At 34.4% G+C, this 21697-nt stretch overlaps 2 long non-coding RNA genes across 3 annotated transcripts; both read left to right on the top strand.

Moving 5' to 3' along the window:
• The first annotated feature begins 1994 nt into the window (after nucleotides 1–1994).
• LOC124460124 lies at nucleotides 1995–8495 on the top strand. Of its 2 annotated transcripts, XR_006954070.1 has the most exons (3): nucleotides 2003–2113; nucleotides 2446–3123; nucleotides 7597–8495. It is a non-coding gene; the product is annotated as an uncharacterized LOC124460124 (long non-coding RNA). The 2 variants fall into 2 exon arrangements; XR_006954069.1 differs by having other exon boundaries at nucleotides 1995–3123.
• Nucleotides 8496–13076: 4581 nt separating this feature from the next.
• Nucleotides 13077–17944, top strand: LOC124460125. The gene is made up of 2 exons (XR_006954071.1): nucleotides 13077–13227; nucleotides 17554–17944. It is a non-coding gene; the product is annotated as an uncharacterized LOC124460125 (long non-coding RNA).
• Nucleotides 17945–21697: the final 3753 nt, after the last annotated feature.

The following is a 21697-nucleotide window of genomic DNA, read 5'->3' as shown; positions in this document are numbered from 1 at the left end:
ACGGGATTACAAAGACGCTTGACTTCAAAAATGCTTTTGTTGTTTGACACCGGCTCCAAGTCTATGAAAAAGAGAGGCAGAGGTGGCTTAGTCAACCGGTCATTTAGATTGGTGAGGTGTCTCACACTGTGAGCGAGTTGCCAAGCTCCTTTCCTGCTTTATTTGAAACTCTGCCTCTTTGGCTTCTAGCTTGTTGATCAGTACTCGATATCGGTCAATTGAAAAGACAGTGATGCGGACCGTGTATTCGTTCGATTCAATTGTTTCTGCAACAAACTGTTGTAGCTCCGTGATATTTTTAACAGAAGACATACAGATTGGTGGTAATTTTCTCCTTCGCTGCTTTAGAAGTTGATGGCTGCTCGTCATCGCATCTGTCCGCCAGTTCCGCGAACCTATTGTTGTTGTTGGTTGCAGTGTTACCAACTCGCCTCTTCTGGGGATTTATGATTTCTCCCAGTTCATATCTAATTTTTTGTGCCTATTTTTTAGTCTTGTTTTCTTGAAAATCGGAAAGACAAGATGAGAAGATATTTCCCACCCCATAAAGTATTTATATTCTTCATTAGAATGAAAAGTCCAGTCCAGTCGCCAATTTAAAATGTATTGGAATGAAACTTGGTATTAAGCTATTTATTACCTGGGTGAGATAAAGTTACCTTTATAATAATAATAATTTACTAATGCGATAGTTTTTAGTGTAGTCACACATGTTACGGGCAATATAAATTGACTCTGCTCAAAGGCTGCCGACAGCGCTGCCAGCAGCCGATGACGTCACGCACACGTTAGACACAACCCTACGTCAACTGTAGATGGATGCGTTTTTAAATTTTTCGGTTTCTCAATTTTTCTGCTGTCTGTTGGTTGCTCATAAGAGAGCGAGAGGCTGACGCGCTCATGTAATGGCCGTTCTTGTTTTAGGCTTTTATATGTACATGTTCTTTTGTCCATCAGGTAGACCACATGTAAATTTAAATAATAATAATATGTGTATATTCCTTAAGAAATATACTTATATTTTGCAATATAGAGAAACAGAAAGGGACAGAGTGCGAATTTTAAGGGCGTATAAACTTCGGCATAGCCCAAACTAGCTTCGTTGATGTTTATTGTCCATATTAATGAGATAAGCTAAAAATAAGGTAATTAAATGAATTAAAATTAAAATAATTAGCAGCAACACAACTTACTATGGAGAATATCAAGCGAGAGAGAGTCTTACACAACTTCATTTGGCAGCTATTTTTTAGCATAGTCCATTTAGTTCTGTCCCTTCTCAGCCACCTACTGTGCGACCAAACACGCTTTTAATGTCTACATATATCTTGGGCCCTGGGGTTGGAACAACAACGTCTGTCCTGTTGCCACAGTTTTTTTGCAAGATCACAGGTTGTGGCAATTTATTCGCTGTATCATTGGGCAATGAAATGGATCTAACATGGTGTGGTCTATTCCACAGACGACTATTTATGGGGTTTTAAACTGGAATAAATAAACTGTATGAAGATTGGTTTGATGCTAGCATTACCTAAAAATGAAATATCAAAGAAGCTAACTTCGGCTATGCCGAAGTTTATATACCCTTGCAGTCCTTGCAGTATTTTTACATGTCAAAATTCCTTTTCTGCAACTCACTTCTTTTATACACAAACAAAACATTCAAATTATTACTATTTTTACAACAATTTTTTCTTCTTCTTCCCTTATTGTCTGAGCAAACCACGGTACGCATACACATACAGTTTAAGTAGCGTTGTGTCTTGTTAAGACCTAACAAGAGCTGAACGTTTCGTTGTACTAATTCAATGTTTTGGTACCCACCCCTTCGAAAATTTATTTTAAAGTTTAGATAAAAATACATATATGTATACATCCGTAAATGAATACTAAGAGTCTTAAGTCCCCTTAATTCGATTCATAATGTGACTGAATGTTTCAAATATTCACTTGAATAAATTCTAGGACCTATAAAACAATTTTAGCTTTTTGGTAACATATATTTTTTTTGTACTCTCATACTAATCATCATAAATCATAATCTCATACGAATTTTTTCTTCGGAGGAGACATTCGAATCAAAAAACGCCAGAGCTATTGAGTCTTCGGCAAGGTACAATGTCTACTATTTTTCATTTGAACATTTGGTTCCTTTAGTTAAGATTCCTAACCATACGAATTTTTTCTTCGGAGGAGACATTTGAACCAAAAAACGCCAGAGCTATTGAGTCTTCGGCAAGGTACAATGTCTACTATTTTTCATTTGAACATTTGGTTCCTTTAGTTAAGATTCCTAACCATACGAATTTTTTCTTCGGAGGAGACATTTGAACCAAAAAACGCCAGAGCTATTGAGTCTTCGGCAAGGTACAATGTCTACTATTTTGCATTTGAACATTTGGTTCCTTTAGTTAAGATTGCTAGCCATATTGAGTCTTCGGCAAGGTACAATGTCTACTATTTTTCATTTGAACATTTGGTTCCTTTAGTTAAGATTCCTAACCATACGAATTTTTTTTTCGGAGGAGACATTTGAACCAAAAAACGCCAGAGCTATTGAGTCTTTGGCAAGGTACAATGTCTACTATTTTTCATTTGAACATTTGGTTCCTTTAGTTAAGATTCCTAACCATACGAATTTTTTCTTCGGAGGAGACATTCGAATCAAAAAACGCCAGAGCTATTGAGTCTTCGGCAAGGTACAATGTCTACTATTTTTCATTTGAACATTTGGTTCCTTTAGTTAAGATTCCTAACCATACGAATTTTTTCTTCGGAGGAGACATTCGAATCAAAAAACGCCAGAGCTATTGAGTCTTCGGCAAGGTACAATGTCTACTATTTTTCATTTGAACATTTGGTTCCTTTAGTTAAGATTCCTAACCATACGAATTTTTTCTTCGGAGGAGACATTCGAATCAAAAAACGCCAGAGCTATTGAGTCTTCGGCAAGGTACAATGTCTACTATTTTTCATTTGAACATTTGGTTCCTTTAGTTAAGATTCCTAACCATACGAATTTTTTCTTCGGAGGAGACATTCGAACCAAAAAAGGCCAGAGCTATTGAGCCTTCGGCAAGGTACAATAAGTGATTGCTCATTTTTTCAATAGTATAGCCGAGGGTTCCTTAAAACACTTAAACCATGCTTTAATGTACATTTTCACCAAGAAAATGCAAACATCACACAAACCATTTTCTTCATTTTTACACATCGTGGCGATACGGTAGTATTATTGGACTGCATCCGGACTTTTTTATACCCTTGCAGAGGGTATTATAACATTTGTCAGATGTTTGTAACGCACAGAAGGACCCCATAAAGTATATATGTATATTGTTGATCAGCATGAGAAGCTGAGTCGATATCCGTCTGTGCGTCCGTGTGTATGCGTCTTACTCAGCCGTCTTAAGAGCTGTCGGGCTGACATTTTTTTCTGTGCTTTTTATTATCTGGAGCAGATCAAGTATGAAACTTATCAGGATCGGACCACTATATCATATAGCTCTAGAAGAAACATTTTCATACAAATTGGAGTATCCCTATGAAATTTACATATGTGATAACATTGGATATAAAACCCAAGATCCCAAAATTTGAATGTGATCGGATCAATATAACACAAGTTACAGTCAATATAATAATCGGCTCTGCTCCCAGCTCTGCCGGCAGCGCTGCTTGCTGTCTACTACGTCTTTCGTCATCAACAGAGTACATGCATACACACACAGACGCAACGCTACATAAACTGTATGTGTATGCGTGCCAATCGCAGCATGCTGCATGGAGAGGGATACGGAAGTAGGGTAGGTTTTAGTGCGGTGAGGTGACCCCTAACCAAAAAAAAAAAAAAAAAAAAAAAAAAAAAAAAAAAAAAAAACTGTATGTGTATGTGTATGCGAGCGTTGCTTGGCTTTGGGAATGAGGGAAGAAGAAGAACAAATTGTAAAATAGAGAGTAAAATTGTTTTGTTTGTATATTGATGAATTCAACATGTAAAATTATTATTGCCACGGACTGCAAAGGTATATAAACTTCGTATAGCCGATGTTAGCTTCTTTGATACTTTTGTAAAATAACATCAATAGTGTTAACAAGGTACTAACATTTTGTTTCATAGCATGCCATCTCGCTCACTCTTACGATATTTGTATGGTGCTATGTATGCTTATATGGGAGCATCACACTGAAAACTTTAGATGAGTTCCGCGCCCACTAAACATTATCTGATCGGTCCCAAATTTTTTTGAGATTTTTTTTTAGACTAAAAGGAAAAAAAAAATGCCCTGCACTTAACAAAATATTCATAATTTTTTTCCCCCTCACAAGTAAGAACACCCCTAATGTACATATACACATATATGTGGAATTTAGCTTTATCCCGGACGAGCCTCGCAAGCTGTGGAGATTCAACCTTCACCAAGTCGAACAGATTTAATTTGCATACACCGGGTTTTATTTTCATCAGCTTTATTGTATATATTAGTTTATTAGCTTTGTAGTAAAATTATAATTTACTTCACAATGTTTCTCTTTATTTTTTGATTTCACTGCTCACACTTCGAGACGCAACTTTACCGGCTTGCTCTATTCGACTGACTCTCTTCGGACCGACTGACCACTCCTCACTATCGTATATCGTTTTTAATCGATATTACATCGATACCCGTTCTCACTCGAAATCACCTCTACCGTACCGCGATCCTACATATAGTCATAACTTCTAAAGTACATCTTCAAAAGTATTCATATTTCAGTGACACAGCGAAGTGCTTTAAAAAGGTCACTGATCCGAGATTTAGATATCCGAATTTTAAAAAATCCTAAAGATGAATATTCTTAAGTTGCCTGGGCACTTCTGGTCATTCTGACAGGTGGACTCTATCAGAGTTTCAGATTACCTAGACATGTTAAGAAGAATGTACTTTCAGCTAAGTCTAGTTACTTTTATAGAAAATTTCCGACATCAGCATTTCTATTTTCTTTAGATAACTTTGGAGGCCTTGGAGCAGACAGAAAAAAAATTGTATTTTTCTTAGTTCTCAATTCAATAAACTAACATAATCTTAATAATTCTTTCCGTTTTTAAACAATTCTCTTTAAAAAGGTCCCAAAAGACACTCACAAAAGAAATAGAAATAATAAGAAATAATAGAAATAGTAGTAATCATTAGTAGTAGTATTAAGTAAATTAATATTCAAGTATTCGTAAAAATCAATATAGTATGTGGTTAAATCTTTAAATTTCAAATGCTATCAATTTGCTCTATTTTAAATGGAAGCCTTATAATCTTATTTTTAGCCTAACTAACACATTAATAAAAAAGTTTTATCGTTGCAGTGCTAGGATGCCAGAAACAAATTAATTAAAAATTTATTTATTTCAATTCTCCGAAATAGTAAATATTAAATCCTTAGGTTTAAATTAATTGATATCAAAATAAATAACATTTAAAAGAATTTTTAATTAATTTGAATTTTAATGGCTGTCATTCCGACACAAGAAGGTTTGATAATGGTAAATATTTACTTACGTTACTCGGGCCCAAAACAGCCTTAAACTACATAAATTTGGTATCAAACGAAAGAGAAAAATTCCACGAGCACGACCTCAAGTGCGCCTTTGTGCAATTAACAAAAGATAAATCATGTTTTTAGCGGGATTATAGCTAAAAGTAGCTCTTTCCGGCTAAAAGAAGCTGTCAAATTTTGAGATAGCGTTGCCAGATGCCAAATGTCGGATACTCGAATACGCGCGCTTTTTGAAACTTTTGTTCGCACTATTCTCAACAATCGAAAATATTGTTGGGTTTACATTATTTCTTGATTTTAGAGAACAAATATAGTTCAGAATACAATATTCGACTGCCAGAGCAGCGGAATATTCCTTAATTTTATAATTTAGAGTAAAATAATTAGCTGCCAGGGCGGTCAAACAACGCGCCAAATAAAAAATAGCAATTGCCAACACTGAAATCTACCTTTAGCCGATTTTTTCACTTTTCAATACTGAAATCTCGAGTAGCTAAAGTAAATATTTACCGTATCTGGCAACGCCATTTGGCGCGCTTTCCAACATTGTCGTAACATTTGGCCACACTATTTCAGCTGGAAACAGTTAGATTAACTATTTTTAGCTTTAATCGCGCTAAAAATTTCAATTTTATTTTGTTAATTAGACAAAAACTACGAAATAAATCGTCAAGGCGTACCTGAGGTCGTGCTCGTGGTATCTTTCGTTTGATACCAAATTTATTTAGTTTAAGCGCGTTTTGGGCCCGAGTAACTATAGTAAATATTTACCTATTTGGTAACCTTTAACCAATTAGCTTATTGAAAACGAAACGATACACTGTCATCGAAAGTTAAACAGCTCTAGTAGGCAATGACTTTACAGCTTTCCAACTTCTATAAAAGCTGGAATAGGACCAGGAATACGTTCATTCAGTTGCTTACCTTCAACACGCAAACATCTAATTTTTTTTTCCTTTTTATTTAAACCCACTTTAAGGGATTTTAATCCTCAAACATTTCCTTAAAGCGTTTAAGAGCAGAACAAAATAGCTGAAAAATTGTTAAAGTGTATGACCTTAGACTTTTTCCTTAATTTTTTTGAAGCCCACTAAATTTGATTAAAACCCAATTTTAACTTAATATGCAACATCTGGGGTAGATGTGCGTTCTTGAAAACGTGTGCAAGTTCGCGAGAGGCTCCACTAACGGCGGTTTTCCCTAATTTTTTTAATCCCGTTTAAACAAAATATTTTATAAACCAGGTGAAACATCATCCTCAACCTCATCCGAATCCATCTCCTCGTCCCAACGGCCACGATATCCTGGATCAACTACCAGAAGATCGCTAAGCACCAATATCAAGGGGTCCATCATGTTGACCTTCATAATTTCACGACGTTTCTGATTTATAATGCGGCCTATGAATTCAATGACCTTGATTCGCATGTCATCGCTTAAGTCTTATTGGAGGCCAACAGAAACAGGTGCTCCAGTACAAACCGCAACTGTTTCCAGATCAATTTGGGCTTATATTGAAGTAAATTAGAGATCAAATCAAAACCCCGTTCACATTTTTCCAGATTCGTCCAGTCGGCCGCACGCATAAAGGAAGGTAACACGGTTTCGATGGAATTTAAAAATTTATGGCCTAGAAAAGTTTGTGGTAGCTTAACCTTCTCAAAAACATCTTTGTTTGTGAACATTTGGTTCCTTTGAGTTAAGATTGCTAACCGTACCAATTTTTTCTTCGGAGGAGACATTCGAACCAAAAAAGGCCAGAGCTATTGAGCCTTCGGCAAGGTACAATAAGTGATTGCTCATTTTTTCAATAGTATAGCCGAGGTTTCCGCGTCAGTACTTGCATATTTTAAAAAATTTTAGACATGGAGTATTTTCGGAAGTATACTAAATTAGAGTAATGTCTACTATTTTCCATTTGAACATTTGGTTCGTTTGACTTAAGATTGCTAATCATACGAATTTTTTCTTCGGAGGAGACATTCGAACCAAGAAACGCCAGAGATCGAACTTTCGGCAAGGTACAATAAATGATTGCTCATTTTTTCAATGGTATAGCCGAAGTTTCCGCGTCAGTACTTGCATATTTTAAACAATTTTAGACATGGAGTATTTTCGGAAGTATACTAAATTAGAGTAATGTCTACTATTTTCCATTTGAACATTTGGTTCGTTTGACTTAAGATTGCTAATCATACGAATTTTTTCTTCGGAGGAGACATTCGAACCAAAAAAGGCCAGAGCTATTGAGCCTTCGGCAAGGTACAATAAGTGATTGCTCATTTTTTCAATAGTATAGCCGAGGTTTCCGCGTCAGTACTTGCATATTTTAAAAAATTTTAGACATGGAGTATTTTCGGAAGTATACTAAATTAGAGTAATGTCTACTATTTTCCATTTGAACATTTGGTTCGTTTGACTTAAGATTGCTAATCATACGAATTTTTTCTTCGGAGGAGACATTCGAACCAAAAAAGGCCAGAGCTATTGAGCCTTCGGCAAGGTACAATAAATGATTGCTCATTTTTTCAATGGTATAGCCGAAGTTTCCGCGTCAGTACTTGCATATTTTAAACAATTTTAGACATGGAGTATTTTCGGAAGTATACTAAATTAGAGTAATGTCTACTATTTTCCATTTGAACATTTGGTTCGTTTGACTTAAGATTGCTAATCATACGAATTTTTTCTTCGGAGGAGACACTCGAACCAAAAAAGGCCAGAGCTATTGAGCCTTCGGCAAGGTACAATAAATGATTGCTCATTTTTTCAATAGTATAGCCGAGGTTTCCGCGTCAGTACTTGCATATTTTAAAAAATTTTAGACATGGAGTATTTTCGGAAGTATACTAAATTAGAGTAGAGTTTGACTTAAGATTGCTAATCATACGAATTTTTTCTTCGGAGGAGACATTCGAACCAAAAAAGGCCAGAGCTATTGAGCCTTCGGCAAGGTACAATAAGTGATTGCTCATTTTTTCAATAGTATAGCCGAGGTTTCCGCGTCAGTACTTGCATATTTTAAAAAATTTTAGACATGGAGTATTTTCGGAAGTATACTAAATTAGAGTAATGTCTACTATTTTCCATTTGAACATTTGGTTCGTTTGACTTAAGATTGCTAATCATACGAATTTTTTCTTCGGAGGAGACATTCGAACCAAAAAAGGCCAGAGCTATTGAGCCTTCGGCAAGGTACAATAAGTGATTGCTCATTTTTTCAATAGTATAGCCGAGGTTTCCGCGTCAGTACTTGCATATTTTAAAAAATTTTAGACATGGAGTATTTTCGGAAGTATACTAAATTAGAGTAATGTCTACTATTTTCCATTTGAACATTTGGTTCCTTTGACTTAAGATTGCTAATCATACGAATTTTTTCTTCGGAGGAGACATTTAAACCAAAAAAGGCCAGAGCTATTGAGCCTTCGACAAGGTACAATAAGTGATTGCTCATTTTTTCAATAGTATAGCCGAGGTTTCCGCGTCAGTACTTGCATATTTTAAACAATTTTAGACATGGAGTATTTTCGGAAGTATACTAAATTAGAGTAATGTCTACTATTTTCAGTTTGAACATTTGGTTCCTTTGACTTAAGATTGCTAATCATACGAATTTTTTCTTCGGAGGAGACATTCGAACCAAAAAAGGCCAGAGCTATTAAGCCTTCCGCAAGGTACAATAAGTGATTGCTCATTTTTTCAATAGTATAGCCGAGGTTTCCGCGTCAGTACTTGCATATTTTAAAAAATTTTAGACATGGAGTATTTTCGGAAGTATACTAAATTAGAGTAATGTCTACTATTTTCCATTTGAACATTTGGTTCGTTTGACTTAAGATTGCTAATCATACGAATTTTTTCTTCGGAGGAGACATTCGAACCAAAAAAGGCCAGAGCTATTGAGCCTTCGGCAAGGTACAATAAGTGATTGCTCATTTTTTCAATAGTATAGCCGAGGTTTCCGCGTCAGTACTTGCATATTTTAAAAAATTTTAGACATGGAGTATTTTCGGAAGTATACTAAATTAGAGTAATGTCTACTATTTTCCATTTGAACATTTGGTTCGTTTGACTTAAGATTGCTAATCATACGAATTTTTTCTTCGGAGGAGACATTCGAACCAAAAAAGGCCAGAGCTATTGAGCCTTCGGCAAGGTACAATAAGTGATTGCTCATTTTTTCAATAGTATAGCCGAGGTTTCCGCGTCAGTACTTGCATATTTTAAAAAATTTTAGACATGGAGTATTTTCGGAAGTATACTAAATTAGAGTAATGTCTACTATTTTCCATTTGAACATTTGGTTCCTTTGACTTAAGATTGCTAATCATACGAATTTTTTCTTCGGAGGAGACATTTAAACCAAAAAAGGCCAGAGCTATTGAGCCTTCGGCAAGGTACAATAAGTGATTGCTCATTTTTTCAATAGTATAGCCGAGGTTTCCGCGTCAGTACTTGCATATTTTAAACAATTTTAGACATGGAGTATTTTCGGAAGTATACTAAATTAGAGTAATGTCTACTATTTTCAGTTTGAACATTTGGTTCCTTTGACTTAAGATTGCTAATCATACGAATTTTTTCTTCGGAGGAGACATTCGAACCAAAAAAGGCCAGAGCTATTAAGCCTTCCGCAAGGTACAATAAGTGATTGCTCATTTTTTCAATAGTATAGCCGAGGTTTCCGCGTCAGTACTTGCATATTTTAAAAAATTTTAGACATGGAGTATTTTCGGAAGAATACTAAATTAGAGTAATGTCTACTATTTTCCATTTGAACATTTGGTTCGTTTGACTTAAGATTGCTAATCATACGAATTTTTTCTTCGGAGGAGACATTCGAACCAAAAAAGGCCAGAGCTATTGAGCCTTCGGCAAGGTACAATAAGTGATTGCTCATTTTTTCAATAGTATAGCCGAGGTTTCCGCGTCAGTACTTGCATATTTTAAAAAATTTTAGACATGGAGTATTTTCGGAAGTATACTAAATTAGAGTAATGTCTACTATTTTCCATTTGAACATTTGGTTCCTTTGACTTAAGATAGCTAATCATACGAATTTTTTCTTCGGAGGAGACATTCAAACCAAAAAAGGCCAGAGCTATTGAGCCTTCGGCAAGGTACAATAAGTGATTGCTCATTTTTTCAATAGTATAGCCGAGGTTTCCGCGTCAGTACTTGCATATTTTAAACAATTTTAGACATGGAGTATTTTCGGAAGTATACTAAATTAGAGTAATGTCTACTATTTTCCATTTGAACATTTGGTTCGTTTGACTTAAGATTGCTAATCATACGAATTTTTTCTTCGGAGGAGACATTCGAACCAAAAAAGGCCAGAGCTATTGAGCCTTCGGCAAGGTACAATAAGTGATTGCTCATTTTTTCAATAGTATAGCCGAGGTTTCCGCGTCAGTACTTGCATATTTTAAAAAATTTTAGACATGGAGTATTTTCGGAAGTATACTAAATTAGAGTAATGTCTACTATTTTCCATTTGAACATTTGGTTCGTTTGACTTAAGATTGCTAATCATACGAATTTTTTCTTCGGAGGAGACATTCGAACCAAAAAAGGCCAGAGCTATTGAGCCTTCGGCAAGGTACAATAAGTGATTGCTCATTTTTTCAATAGTATAGCCGAGGTTTCCGCGTCAGTACTTGCATATTTTAAAAAATTTTAGACATGGAGTATTTTCGGAAGTATACTAAATTAGAGTAATGTCTACTATTTTCCATTTGAACATTTGGTTCCTTTGACTTAAGATTGCTAATCATACGAATTTTTTCTTCGGAGGAGACATTTAAACCAAAAAAGGCCAGAGCTATTGAGCCTTCGGCAAGGTACAATAAGTGATTGCTCATTTTTTCAATAGTATAGCCGAGGTTTCCGCGTCAGTACTTGCATATTTTAAACAATTTTAGACATGGAGTATTTTCGGAAGTATACTAAATTAGAGTAATGTCTACTATTTTCAGTTTGAACATTTGGTTCCTTTGACTTAAGATTGCTAATCATACGAATTTTTTCTTCGGAGGAGACATTCGAACCAAAAAAGGCCAGAGCTATTAAGCCTTCCGCAAGGTACAATAAGTGATTGCTCATTTTTTCAATAGTATAGCCGAGGTTTCCGCGTCAGTACTTGCATATTTTAAAAAATTTTAGACATGGAGTATTTTCGGAAGTATACTAAATTAGAGTAATGTCTACTATTTTCCATTTGAACATTTGGTTCGTTTGACTTAAGATTGCTAATCATACGAATTTTTTCTTCGGAGGAGACATTCGAACCAAAAAAGGCCAGAGCTATTGAGCCTTCGGCAAGGTACAATAAGTGATTGCTCATTTTTTCAATAGTATAGCCGAGGTTTCCGCGTCAGTACTTGCATATTTTAAACAATTTTAGACATGGAGTATTTTCGGAAGTATACTAAATTAGAGTAATGTCTACTATTTTCAGTTTGAACATTTGGTTCCTTTGACTTAAGATTGCTAATCATACGAATTTTTTCTTCGGAGGAGACATTCGAACCAAAAAAGGCCAGAGCTATTGAGCCTTCGGCAAGGTACAATAAGTGATTGCTCATTTTTTCAATGGTATAGCCGAGGTTTCCGCGTCAGTACTTGCATATTTCAAACAATTTTAAACAAGGAGTATTTTCGGAAGTATACTAAATTAGAGTAATGTCTATTTTTCAGTTGAACATTTGGTTCCTTTAGTTAAGATTCCTAACCATACGAATTTTTTCTTCGGAGGAGACATTTGAACCAAAAAACGCCAGAGCTATTGAGTCTTCGGCAAGGTACAATGTCTACTATTTTTCATTTGAACATTTGGTTCCTTTAGTTAAGATTCCTAACCATACGAATTTTTTCTTCGGAGGAGACATTCGAACCAAAAAAGGCCAGAGCTATTGAGCCTTCGGCAAGGTACAATAAGTGATTGCTCATTTTTTCAATAGTATAGCCGAGGTTTCCGCGTCAGTACTTGCATATTTTAAAAAATTTTAGACATGGAGTATTTTCGGAAGTATACTAAATTAGAGTAATGTCTACTATTTTCCATTTGAACATTTGGTTCCTTTGACTTAAGATAGCTAATCATACGAATTTTTTCTTCGGAGGAGACATTCAAACCAAAAAAGGCCAGAGCTATTGAGCCTTCGGCAAGGTACAATAAGTGATTGCTCATTTTTTCAATAGTATAGCCGAGGTTTCCGCGTCAGTACTTGCATATTTTAAACAATTTTAGACATGGAGTATTTTCGGAAGTATACTAAATTAGAGTAATGTCTACTATTTTCAGTTTGAACATTTGGTTCCTTTGACTTAAGATTGCTAATCATACGAATTTTTTCTTCGGAGGAGACATTCGAACCAAAAAAGGCCAGAGCTATTGAGCCTTCGGCAAGGTACAATAAGTGATTGCTCATTTTTTCAATGGTATAGCCGAGGTTTCCGCGTCAGTACTTGCATATTTCGAACAATTTTAAACAAGGAGTATTTTCGGAAGTATACTAAATTAGAGTAATGTCTATTTTTCAGTTGAACATTTGGTTCCTTTAGTTAAGATTCCTAACCATACGAATTTTTTCTTCGGAGGAGACATTCGAACCAAAAAAGGCCAGAGCTATTGAGCCTTCGGCAAGGTACAATAAGTGATTGCTCATTTTTTCAATAGTATAGCCGAGGGTTCCTTAAAACACTTAAACCATGCTTTAATGTACATTTTCACCAAGAAAATGCAAACATCACACAAACCATTTTCTTCATTTTTACACATCGTGGCGATACGGTAGTATTATTGGACTGCATCCGGACTTTTTTATACCCTTGCAGAGGGTATTATAACATTTGTCAGATGTTTGTAACGCACAGAAGGACCCCATAAAGTATATATGTATATTGTTGATCAGCATGAGAAGCTGAGTCGATATCCGTCTGTGCGTCCGTGTGTATGCGTCTTACTCAGCCGTCTTAAGAGCTGTCGGGCTGACATTTTTTTCTGTGCTTTTTATTATCTGGAGCAGATCAAGTATGAAACTTATCAGGATCGGACCACTATATCATATAGCTCTAGAAGAATCATTTTCATACAAATTGGAGTATCCCTATGAAATTTACATATGTGATAACATTGGATATAAAACCCAAGATCCATAAATTCGAATGTGATCGGATAAATATAACACAAGTTACAGTCAATATAATAATCGCTCCCAGCTCTGCCGGCAGCGTTGCTTGCTGTCTACTACATCTTTCGTCATCAACAGAGTACATGCATACACACACAGACGCAACGCTACATAAACTGTATGTGTATGTGTATGCGAGCGTTGCTTGGCTTTGGGAATGAGGGAAGAAGAAGAACAAATTGTAAAATAGAGAGTAAAATTGTTTTGTTTGTATATTGATGAATTCAACATGTAAAATTATTATTGCCACGGACTGCAAAGGTATATAAACTTCGTATAGCCGATGTTAGCTTCTTTGATACTTTTGTAAAATAACATCAATAGTGTTAACAAGGTACTAACATTTTGTTTCATAGCATGCCATCTCGCTCACTCTTACGATATTTGTATGGTGCTATGTATGCTTATATGGGAGCATCACACTGAAAACTTTAGGTGAGTTCCGCGCCCACTAAACATTATCTGATCGGTCCCAAATTTTTTTGAGATTTTTTTTTAGACTAAAAGGAAAAAAAAAATGCCCTGCACTTAACAAAATATTCATAATTTTTTTCCCCCTCACAAGTAAGAACACCCCTAATGTACATATACACATATATGTGGAATTTAGCTTTATCCCGGACGAGCCTCGCAAGCTGTGGAGATTCAACCTTCACCAAGTCGAACAGATTTAATTTGCATACACCGGGTTTTATTTTCATCAGCTTTATTGTATATATTAGTTTATTAGCTTAGTAGTAAAATTATAATTTACTTCACAATGTTTCTCTTTATTTTTTGATTTCACTGCTCACACTTCGAGACGCAACTTTACCGGCTTGCTCTATTCGACTGACTCTCTTCGGACCGACTGACCACTCCTCACTATCGTATATCGTTTTTAATCGATATTACATCGATACCCGTTCTCACTCGAAATCACCTCTACCGTACCGCGATCCTACATATAGTCATAACTTCTAAAGTACATCTTCAAAAGTATTCATATTTCAGTGACACAGCGAAGTGCTTTAAAAAGGTCACTGATCCGAGATTTAGATATCCGAATTTTAAAAAATCCTAAAGATGAATATTCTTAAGTTGCCTGGGCACTTCTGGTCATTCTGACAGGTGGACTCTATCAGAGTTTCAGATTACCTAGACATGTTAAGAAGAATGTACTTTCAGCTAAGTCTAGTTACTTTTATAGAAAATTTCCGACATCAGCATTTCTATTTTCTTTAGATAACTTTGGAGGCCTTGGAGCAGACAGAAAAAAAATTGTATTTTTCTTAGTTCTCAATTCAATAAACTAACATAATCTTAATAATTCTTTCCGTTTTTAAACAATTCTCTTTAAAAAGGTCCCAAAAGACACTCACAAAAGAAATAGAAATAATAAGAAATAATAGAAATAGTAGTAATCATTAGTAGTAGTATTAAGTAAATTAATATTCAAGTATTCGTAAAAATCAATATAGTATGTGGTTAAATCTTTAAATTTCAAATGCTATCAATTTGCTCTATTTTAAATGGAAGCCTTATAATCTTATTTTTAGCCTAACTAACACATTAATAAAAAAGTTTTATCGTTGCAGTGCTAGGATGCCAGAAACAAATTAATTAAAAATTTATTTATTTCAATTCTCCGAAATAGTAAATATTAAATCCTTAGGTTTAAATTAATTGATATCAAAATAAATAACATTTAAAAGAATTTTTAATTAATTTGAATTTTAATGGCTGTCATTCCGACACAAGAAGGTTTGATAATGGTAAATATTTACTTACGTTACTCGGGCCCAAAACAGCCTTAAACTACATAAATTTGGTATCAAACGAAAGAGAAAAATTCCACGAGCACGACCTCAAGTGCGCCTTTGTGCAATTAACAAAAGATAAATCATGTTTATAGCTAAAAGTAGCTCTTTCCGGCTAAAAGAAGCTGTCAAATTTTGAGATAGCGTTGCCAGATGCCAAATGTCGGATACTCGAATACGCGCGCTTTTTGAAACTTTTGTTCGCACTATTCTCAACAATCGAAAATATTGTTGGGTTTACATTATTTCTTGATTTTAGAGAACAAATGTAGTTCAGAATACAATATTCGACTGCCAGAGCAGCGGAATATTCCTTAATTTTATAATTTAGAGTAAAATAATTAGCTGCCAGGGCGGTCAAACAACGCGCCAAATAAAAAATAGCAATTGCCAACACTGAAATCTACCTTTAGCCGATTTTTTCACTTTTCAATACTGAAATCTCGAGTAGCTAAAGTAAATATTTACCGTATCTGGCAACGCCATTTGGCGCGCTTTCCAACATTGTCGTAACATTTGGCCACACTATTTCAGCTGGAAACAGTTAGATTAACTATTTTTAGCTTTAATCGCGCTAAAAATTTCAATTTTATTTTGTTAATTAGACAAAAACTACGAAATAAATCGTCAAGGCGTACCTGAGGTCGTGCTCGTGGTATCTTTCGTTTGATACCAAATTTATGTAGTTTAAGCGCGTTTTGGGCCCGAGTAACTATAGTAAATATTTACCTATTTGGTAACCTTTAACCAATTAGCTTATCGAAAACGAAACGATACACTGTCATCGAAAGTTAAACAGCTCTAGTAGGCAATGACTTTACAGCTTTCCAACTTCTATAAAAGCTGGAATAGGACCAGGAATACGTTCATTCAGTTGCTTACCTTCAACACGCAAACATCTAATTTTTTTTTCCTTTTTATTTAAACCCACTTTAAGGGATTTTAATCCTCAAACATTTCCTTAAAGCGTTTAAGAGCAGAACAAAATAGCTGAAAAATTGTTAAAGTGTATGACCTTAGACATTTTCCTTAATTTTTTTGAAGCCCACTAAATTTTTGATTAAAACCCAATTTTAACTTAATATGCAACATCTGGGGTAGATGTGCGTTCTTGAAAACGTGTGCAAGTTCGCGAGAGGCTCCACTAACGGCGGTTTTCCCTAATTTTTTTAATCCCGTTTAAACAAAATATTTTATAAACCAGGTGAAACATCATCCTCAACCTCATCCGAATCCATCTCCTCGTCCCAACGGCCACGATATCCTGGATCAACTACCAGAAGATCGCTAAGCACCAATATCAAGGGGTCCATCATGTTGACCTTCATAATTTCACGACGTTTCTGATTTATAATGCGGCCTATGAATTCAATGACCTTGATTCGCATGTCATCGCTTAAGTCTTATTGGAGGCCAACAGAAACAGGTGCTCCAGTACAAACCGCAACTGTTTCCAGATCAATTTGGGCTTATATTGAAGTAAATTAGAGATCAAATCAAAACCCCGTTCACATTTTTCCAGATTCGTCCAGTCGGCCGCACGCATAAAGGAAGGTAACACGGTTTCGATGGAATTTAAAAATTTATGGCCTAGAAAAGTTTGTGGTAGCTTAACCTTCTCAAAAACATCTTTGTTTGTGAACATTTGGTTCCTTTGAGTTAAGATTGCTAACCCTACCAATTTTTTCTTCGGAGGAGACATTCGAACCAAAAAAGGCCAGAGCTATTGAGCCTTCGGCAAGGTACAATAAGTGATTGCTCATTTTTTCAATAGTATAGCCGAGGTTTCCGCGTCAGTACTTGCATATTTTAAACAATTTTAGACATGGAGTATTTTCGGAAGTATACTAAATTAGAGTAATGTCTACTATTTTCCATTTGAACATTTGGTTCGTTTGACTTAAGATTGCTAATCATACGAATTTTTTCTTCGGAGGAGACATTCGAACCAAGAAACGCCAGAGATCGAACTTTCGGCAAGGTACAATAAATGATTGCTCATTTTTTCAATGGTATAGCCGAAGTTTCCGCGTCAGTACTTGCATATTTTAAACAATTTTAGACATGGAGTATTTTCGGAAGTATACTAAATTAGAGTAATGTCTACTATTTTCCATTTGAACATTTGGTTCGTTTGACTTAATCATACGAATTTTTTCTTCGGAGGAGACATTCGAACCAAAAAAGGCCAGAGCTATTGAGCCTTCGGCAAGGTACAATAAGTGATTGCTCATTTTTTCAATAGTATAGCCGAGGTTTCCGCGTCAGTACTTGCATATTTTAAACAATTTTAGACAAGGAGTATTTTTGGAAGTATACTAAATTAGAGTAATGTCTACTATTTTCCATTTGAACATTTGGTTCCTTTGACTTAAGATTGCTAATCATACGAATTTTTTCTTCGGAGGAGACATTCGAACCAAAAAACGCCAGAGCTATTGAGCCTTCGGCAAGGTACCTGAACCTTGAACTTGTAAGGTAAATTTTCATCTTTTCTGAGAAAATCACGATTTTGTAAAAATTATGTTTTTTTACAAGGAAAATCCCTAAAACCTCAAATATTCTCACCTAACCCCAACTTTGTAATCCTGTAATAGTGTCAATTTTAGACCGATTTTTGAAATTCATATATCAGTTTATCCATCAGCAAATTGACTTTCAGTTGGCATTAAAAACTCAAAAAGTAAAATTTTCATCTTTTCTGAGAAAATCACGATTTTGTAAAAATTATGTTTTTTTACAAGGAAAATCCCTAAAACCTCAAATATTCTCACCTAACCCCAACTTTGTAAACCTGTAATAGTGTAAATTTTTGACCGATTTTTGAAATTCATATATCAGTTTATCCATCAGCAAATTGACTTTCAGTTGGCATTAAAACCTCAAAAAGTAAAATTTTCATCTTTTCTGAGAAAATCACGATTTTGTAAAAATAATGTTTTTTTACAAGGAAAATCCCTAAAACCTCAAATATTCTCACCTAACCCCAACTTTGTGATCCTGTAATAGTGTCAATTTTAGACCGATTTTTGAAATTCATATATCAGTTTATCCATCAGCAAATTGACTTTCAGTTGGCATTAAAACCTCAAAAAGTAAAATTTTCATCTTTTCTGAGAAAATCACGATTTTGTAAAAATTATGTTTTTTTAAAAGGAAAATCCCTAAAACCTCAAATATTCTCACCTAACCTCAACTTTGTGATCCTGTAATAGTGTCAATTTTAGACCGATTTTTGAAATTCATATATCAGTTTATCCATCAGCAAATAGACTTTCAGTTGGCATTAAAACCTCAAAAAGTAAAATTTTCATCTTTTGTAAGAAAATCATGATTTAGTAAAAATTATGTTTTTTTACAAGGAAAATCCCTAAAACCTCAAATATTCTCACCTAACCCCAACTTTGTGAACCTGTAATAGTGTCAATTTTTGACCGATTTTTGAAATTCATATATCAGTTTATCCATCAGCAAATTGACTTTCAGTTGGCATTAAAACCTCAAAAAGTAAAATTTTCATCTTTTCTGAGAAAATCACGATTTAGTAAAAATTATGTTTTTTTGCAAGGAAAATCCCTAAAACCTCAAATATTCTCACCTAACCCCAACTTTGTGATCCTGTAATAGTGTCAATTTTTGACCGATTTTTGAAATTCATATATCAGTTTATCCATCAGCAAATTGACTTTCAGTTGGCATTAAAACCTCAAAAAGTAAAATGTTCATCTTTTCTGAGAAAATCACGACTTAGTAAAAATTATGTTTTTTTACAAGGAAAATCCCTAAAACCTCAAATATTCTCACCTAACCCCAACTTTGTGAACCTGTAATAGTGCATAGAAAATCCCTAAAACCTCAAATATTCTCACCTAACCCCAACTTTGTGAACCTGTAATACTGTCAATTTTTGACCGATTTTTGAAATTCATATATCAGTCTATCCATCAGCAAATTGACTTTCAGTTGGCATTAAAACCTCAAAAAGTAAAATTTTCATCTTTTCTGAGAAAATCACGATTTAGTAAAAATTATGTTTTTTTGCAAGGAAAATCCCTAAAACCTCAAATATTCTCACCTAACCCCAACTTTGTGAACCTGTACTAGTGTCAATTTTTGACCGATTTTTGAAATTCATATATCAGTTTATCCATCAGCAAATTGACTTTCAGTTGGCATTAAAACCTCAAAAAGTAAAATTTTTTATCTTTTCTGAGAAAATCACGATTTAGTAAAAATTATGTTTTTTTACAAGGAAAATCCCTAAAACCTCAAATATTCTCACCTAACCCCAACTTTGTGAACCTGTAATAGTGTCAATTTTTGACCGATTTTTGAAATTCATATATCAGTTTATCCATCAGCAAATTGACTTTCAGTTGGCATTAAAACCTCAAAAAGTAAAATTTTCATCTTTTCTGAGAAAATCACGATTTAGTAAAAATTATGTTTTTTTACAAGGAAAATCCCTAAAACCTCAAATATTCTCACCTAACCCCAACTTTGTGATCCTGTAATAGTGTCAATTTTTGACCGATTTTTGAAATTCATATATCAGTTTATCCATCAGCAAATTGACTTTCAGTTGGCATTAAAACCTCAAAAAGTAAAATGTTCATCTTTTCTGAGAAAATCACGACTTAGTAAAAATTATGTTTTTTTACAAGGAAAATCCCTAAAACCTCAAATATTCTCACCTAACCCCAACTTTGTGAACCTGTAATAGTGCATAGAAAATCCCTAAAACCTCAAATATTCTCACCTAACCCCAACTTTGTGAACCTGTAATACTGTCAATTTTTGACCGATTTTTGAAATTCATATATCAGTATATATATCATACATCAGCAAATTGACTTTCAGTTGGCATTAAAACCTCAAAAAGTAAAATTTTCATCTTATCTGAGAAAATCACGATTTAGTAAAAATTATGTTTTTTTGCAAGGAAAATCCCTAAAACCTCAAATATTCTCACCTAACCCCAACTTTGTGAACCTGTAATAGTGTCAATTTTGGACCGATTTTTGAAATTCATATATCAGTTTATCCATCAGCAAATTGACTTTCAGTTGGCATTAAAACCTCAAAAAGTAAAATTTTCATCTTTTCTGAGAAAATCACGATTTAGTAAAAATTATGTTTTTTTACAAGGAAAATCCCTAAAACCTCAAATATTCTCCCTTTGTGAACCTGTAATAGTGTCAATTTTTGACCGATTTTTGAAATTCATATATCAGTTTATCCATCAGCAAATTGACTTTCAGTTGGCATTAAAACCTCAAAAAGTAAAATTTTCATCTTTTCTGAGAAAATCACGACTTAGTAAATATTATGTTTTTTTACAAGGAAAATCCCTAAAACCTCAAATATTCTCACCTAACCCCAACTTTGTGAACCTGTAATAGTGCATAGAAAATCCCTAAAACCTCAAATATTCTCACCTAACCCCAACTTTGTGAACCTGTAATAGTGTCAATTTTGGACCGATTTTTGAAATTCATATATCAGTTTATCCATCAGCAAATTGACTTTCAGTTGGCATTAAAACCTCAAAAAGTAAAATGTTCATCTTTTCTGAGAAAATCACGACTTAGTAAAAATTATGTTTTTTTACAAGGAAAATCCCTAAAACCTCAAATATTCTCACCTAACCCCAACTTTGTGAACCTGTAATAGTGCATAGAAAATCCCTAAAACCTCAAATATTCTCACCTAACCCCAACTTTGTGAACCTGTAATACTGTCAATTTTTGACCGATTTTTGAAATTCATATATCAGCATATATATCATACATCAGCAAATTGACTTTCAGTTGGCATTAAAACCTCAAAAAGTAAAATTTTCATCTTATCTGAGAAAATCACGATTTAGTAAAAATTATGTTTTTTTGCAAGGAAAATCCCTAAAACCTCAAATATTCTCACCTAACCCCAACTTTGTGAACCTGTAATAGTGTCAATTTTGGACCGATTTTTGAAATTCATATATCAGTTTATCCATCAGCAAATTGACTTTCAGTTGGCATTAAAACCTCAAAAAGTAAAATGTTCATCTTTTCTGAGAAAATCACGACTTAGTAAAAATTATGTTTTTTTACAAGGAAAATCCCTAAAACCTCAAATATTCTCACCTAACCCCAACTTTGTGAACCTGTAATAGTGCATAGAAAA

This window comes from Drosophila willistoni (genome assembly GCF_018902025.1).
Source record: "Drosophila willistoni isolate 14030-0811.24 chromosome 2L unlocalized genomic scaffold, UCI_dwil_1.1 Seg72.1, whole genome shotgun sequence".
Lineage (NCBI taxonomy): Eukaryota > Metazoa > Arthropoda > Insecta > Diptera > Drosophilidae > Drosophila > Drosophila willistoni.
This window is presented reverse-complemented; position numbering and strand designations above follow the sequence as displayed.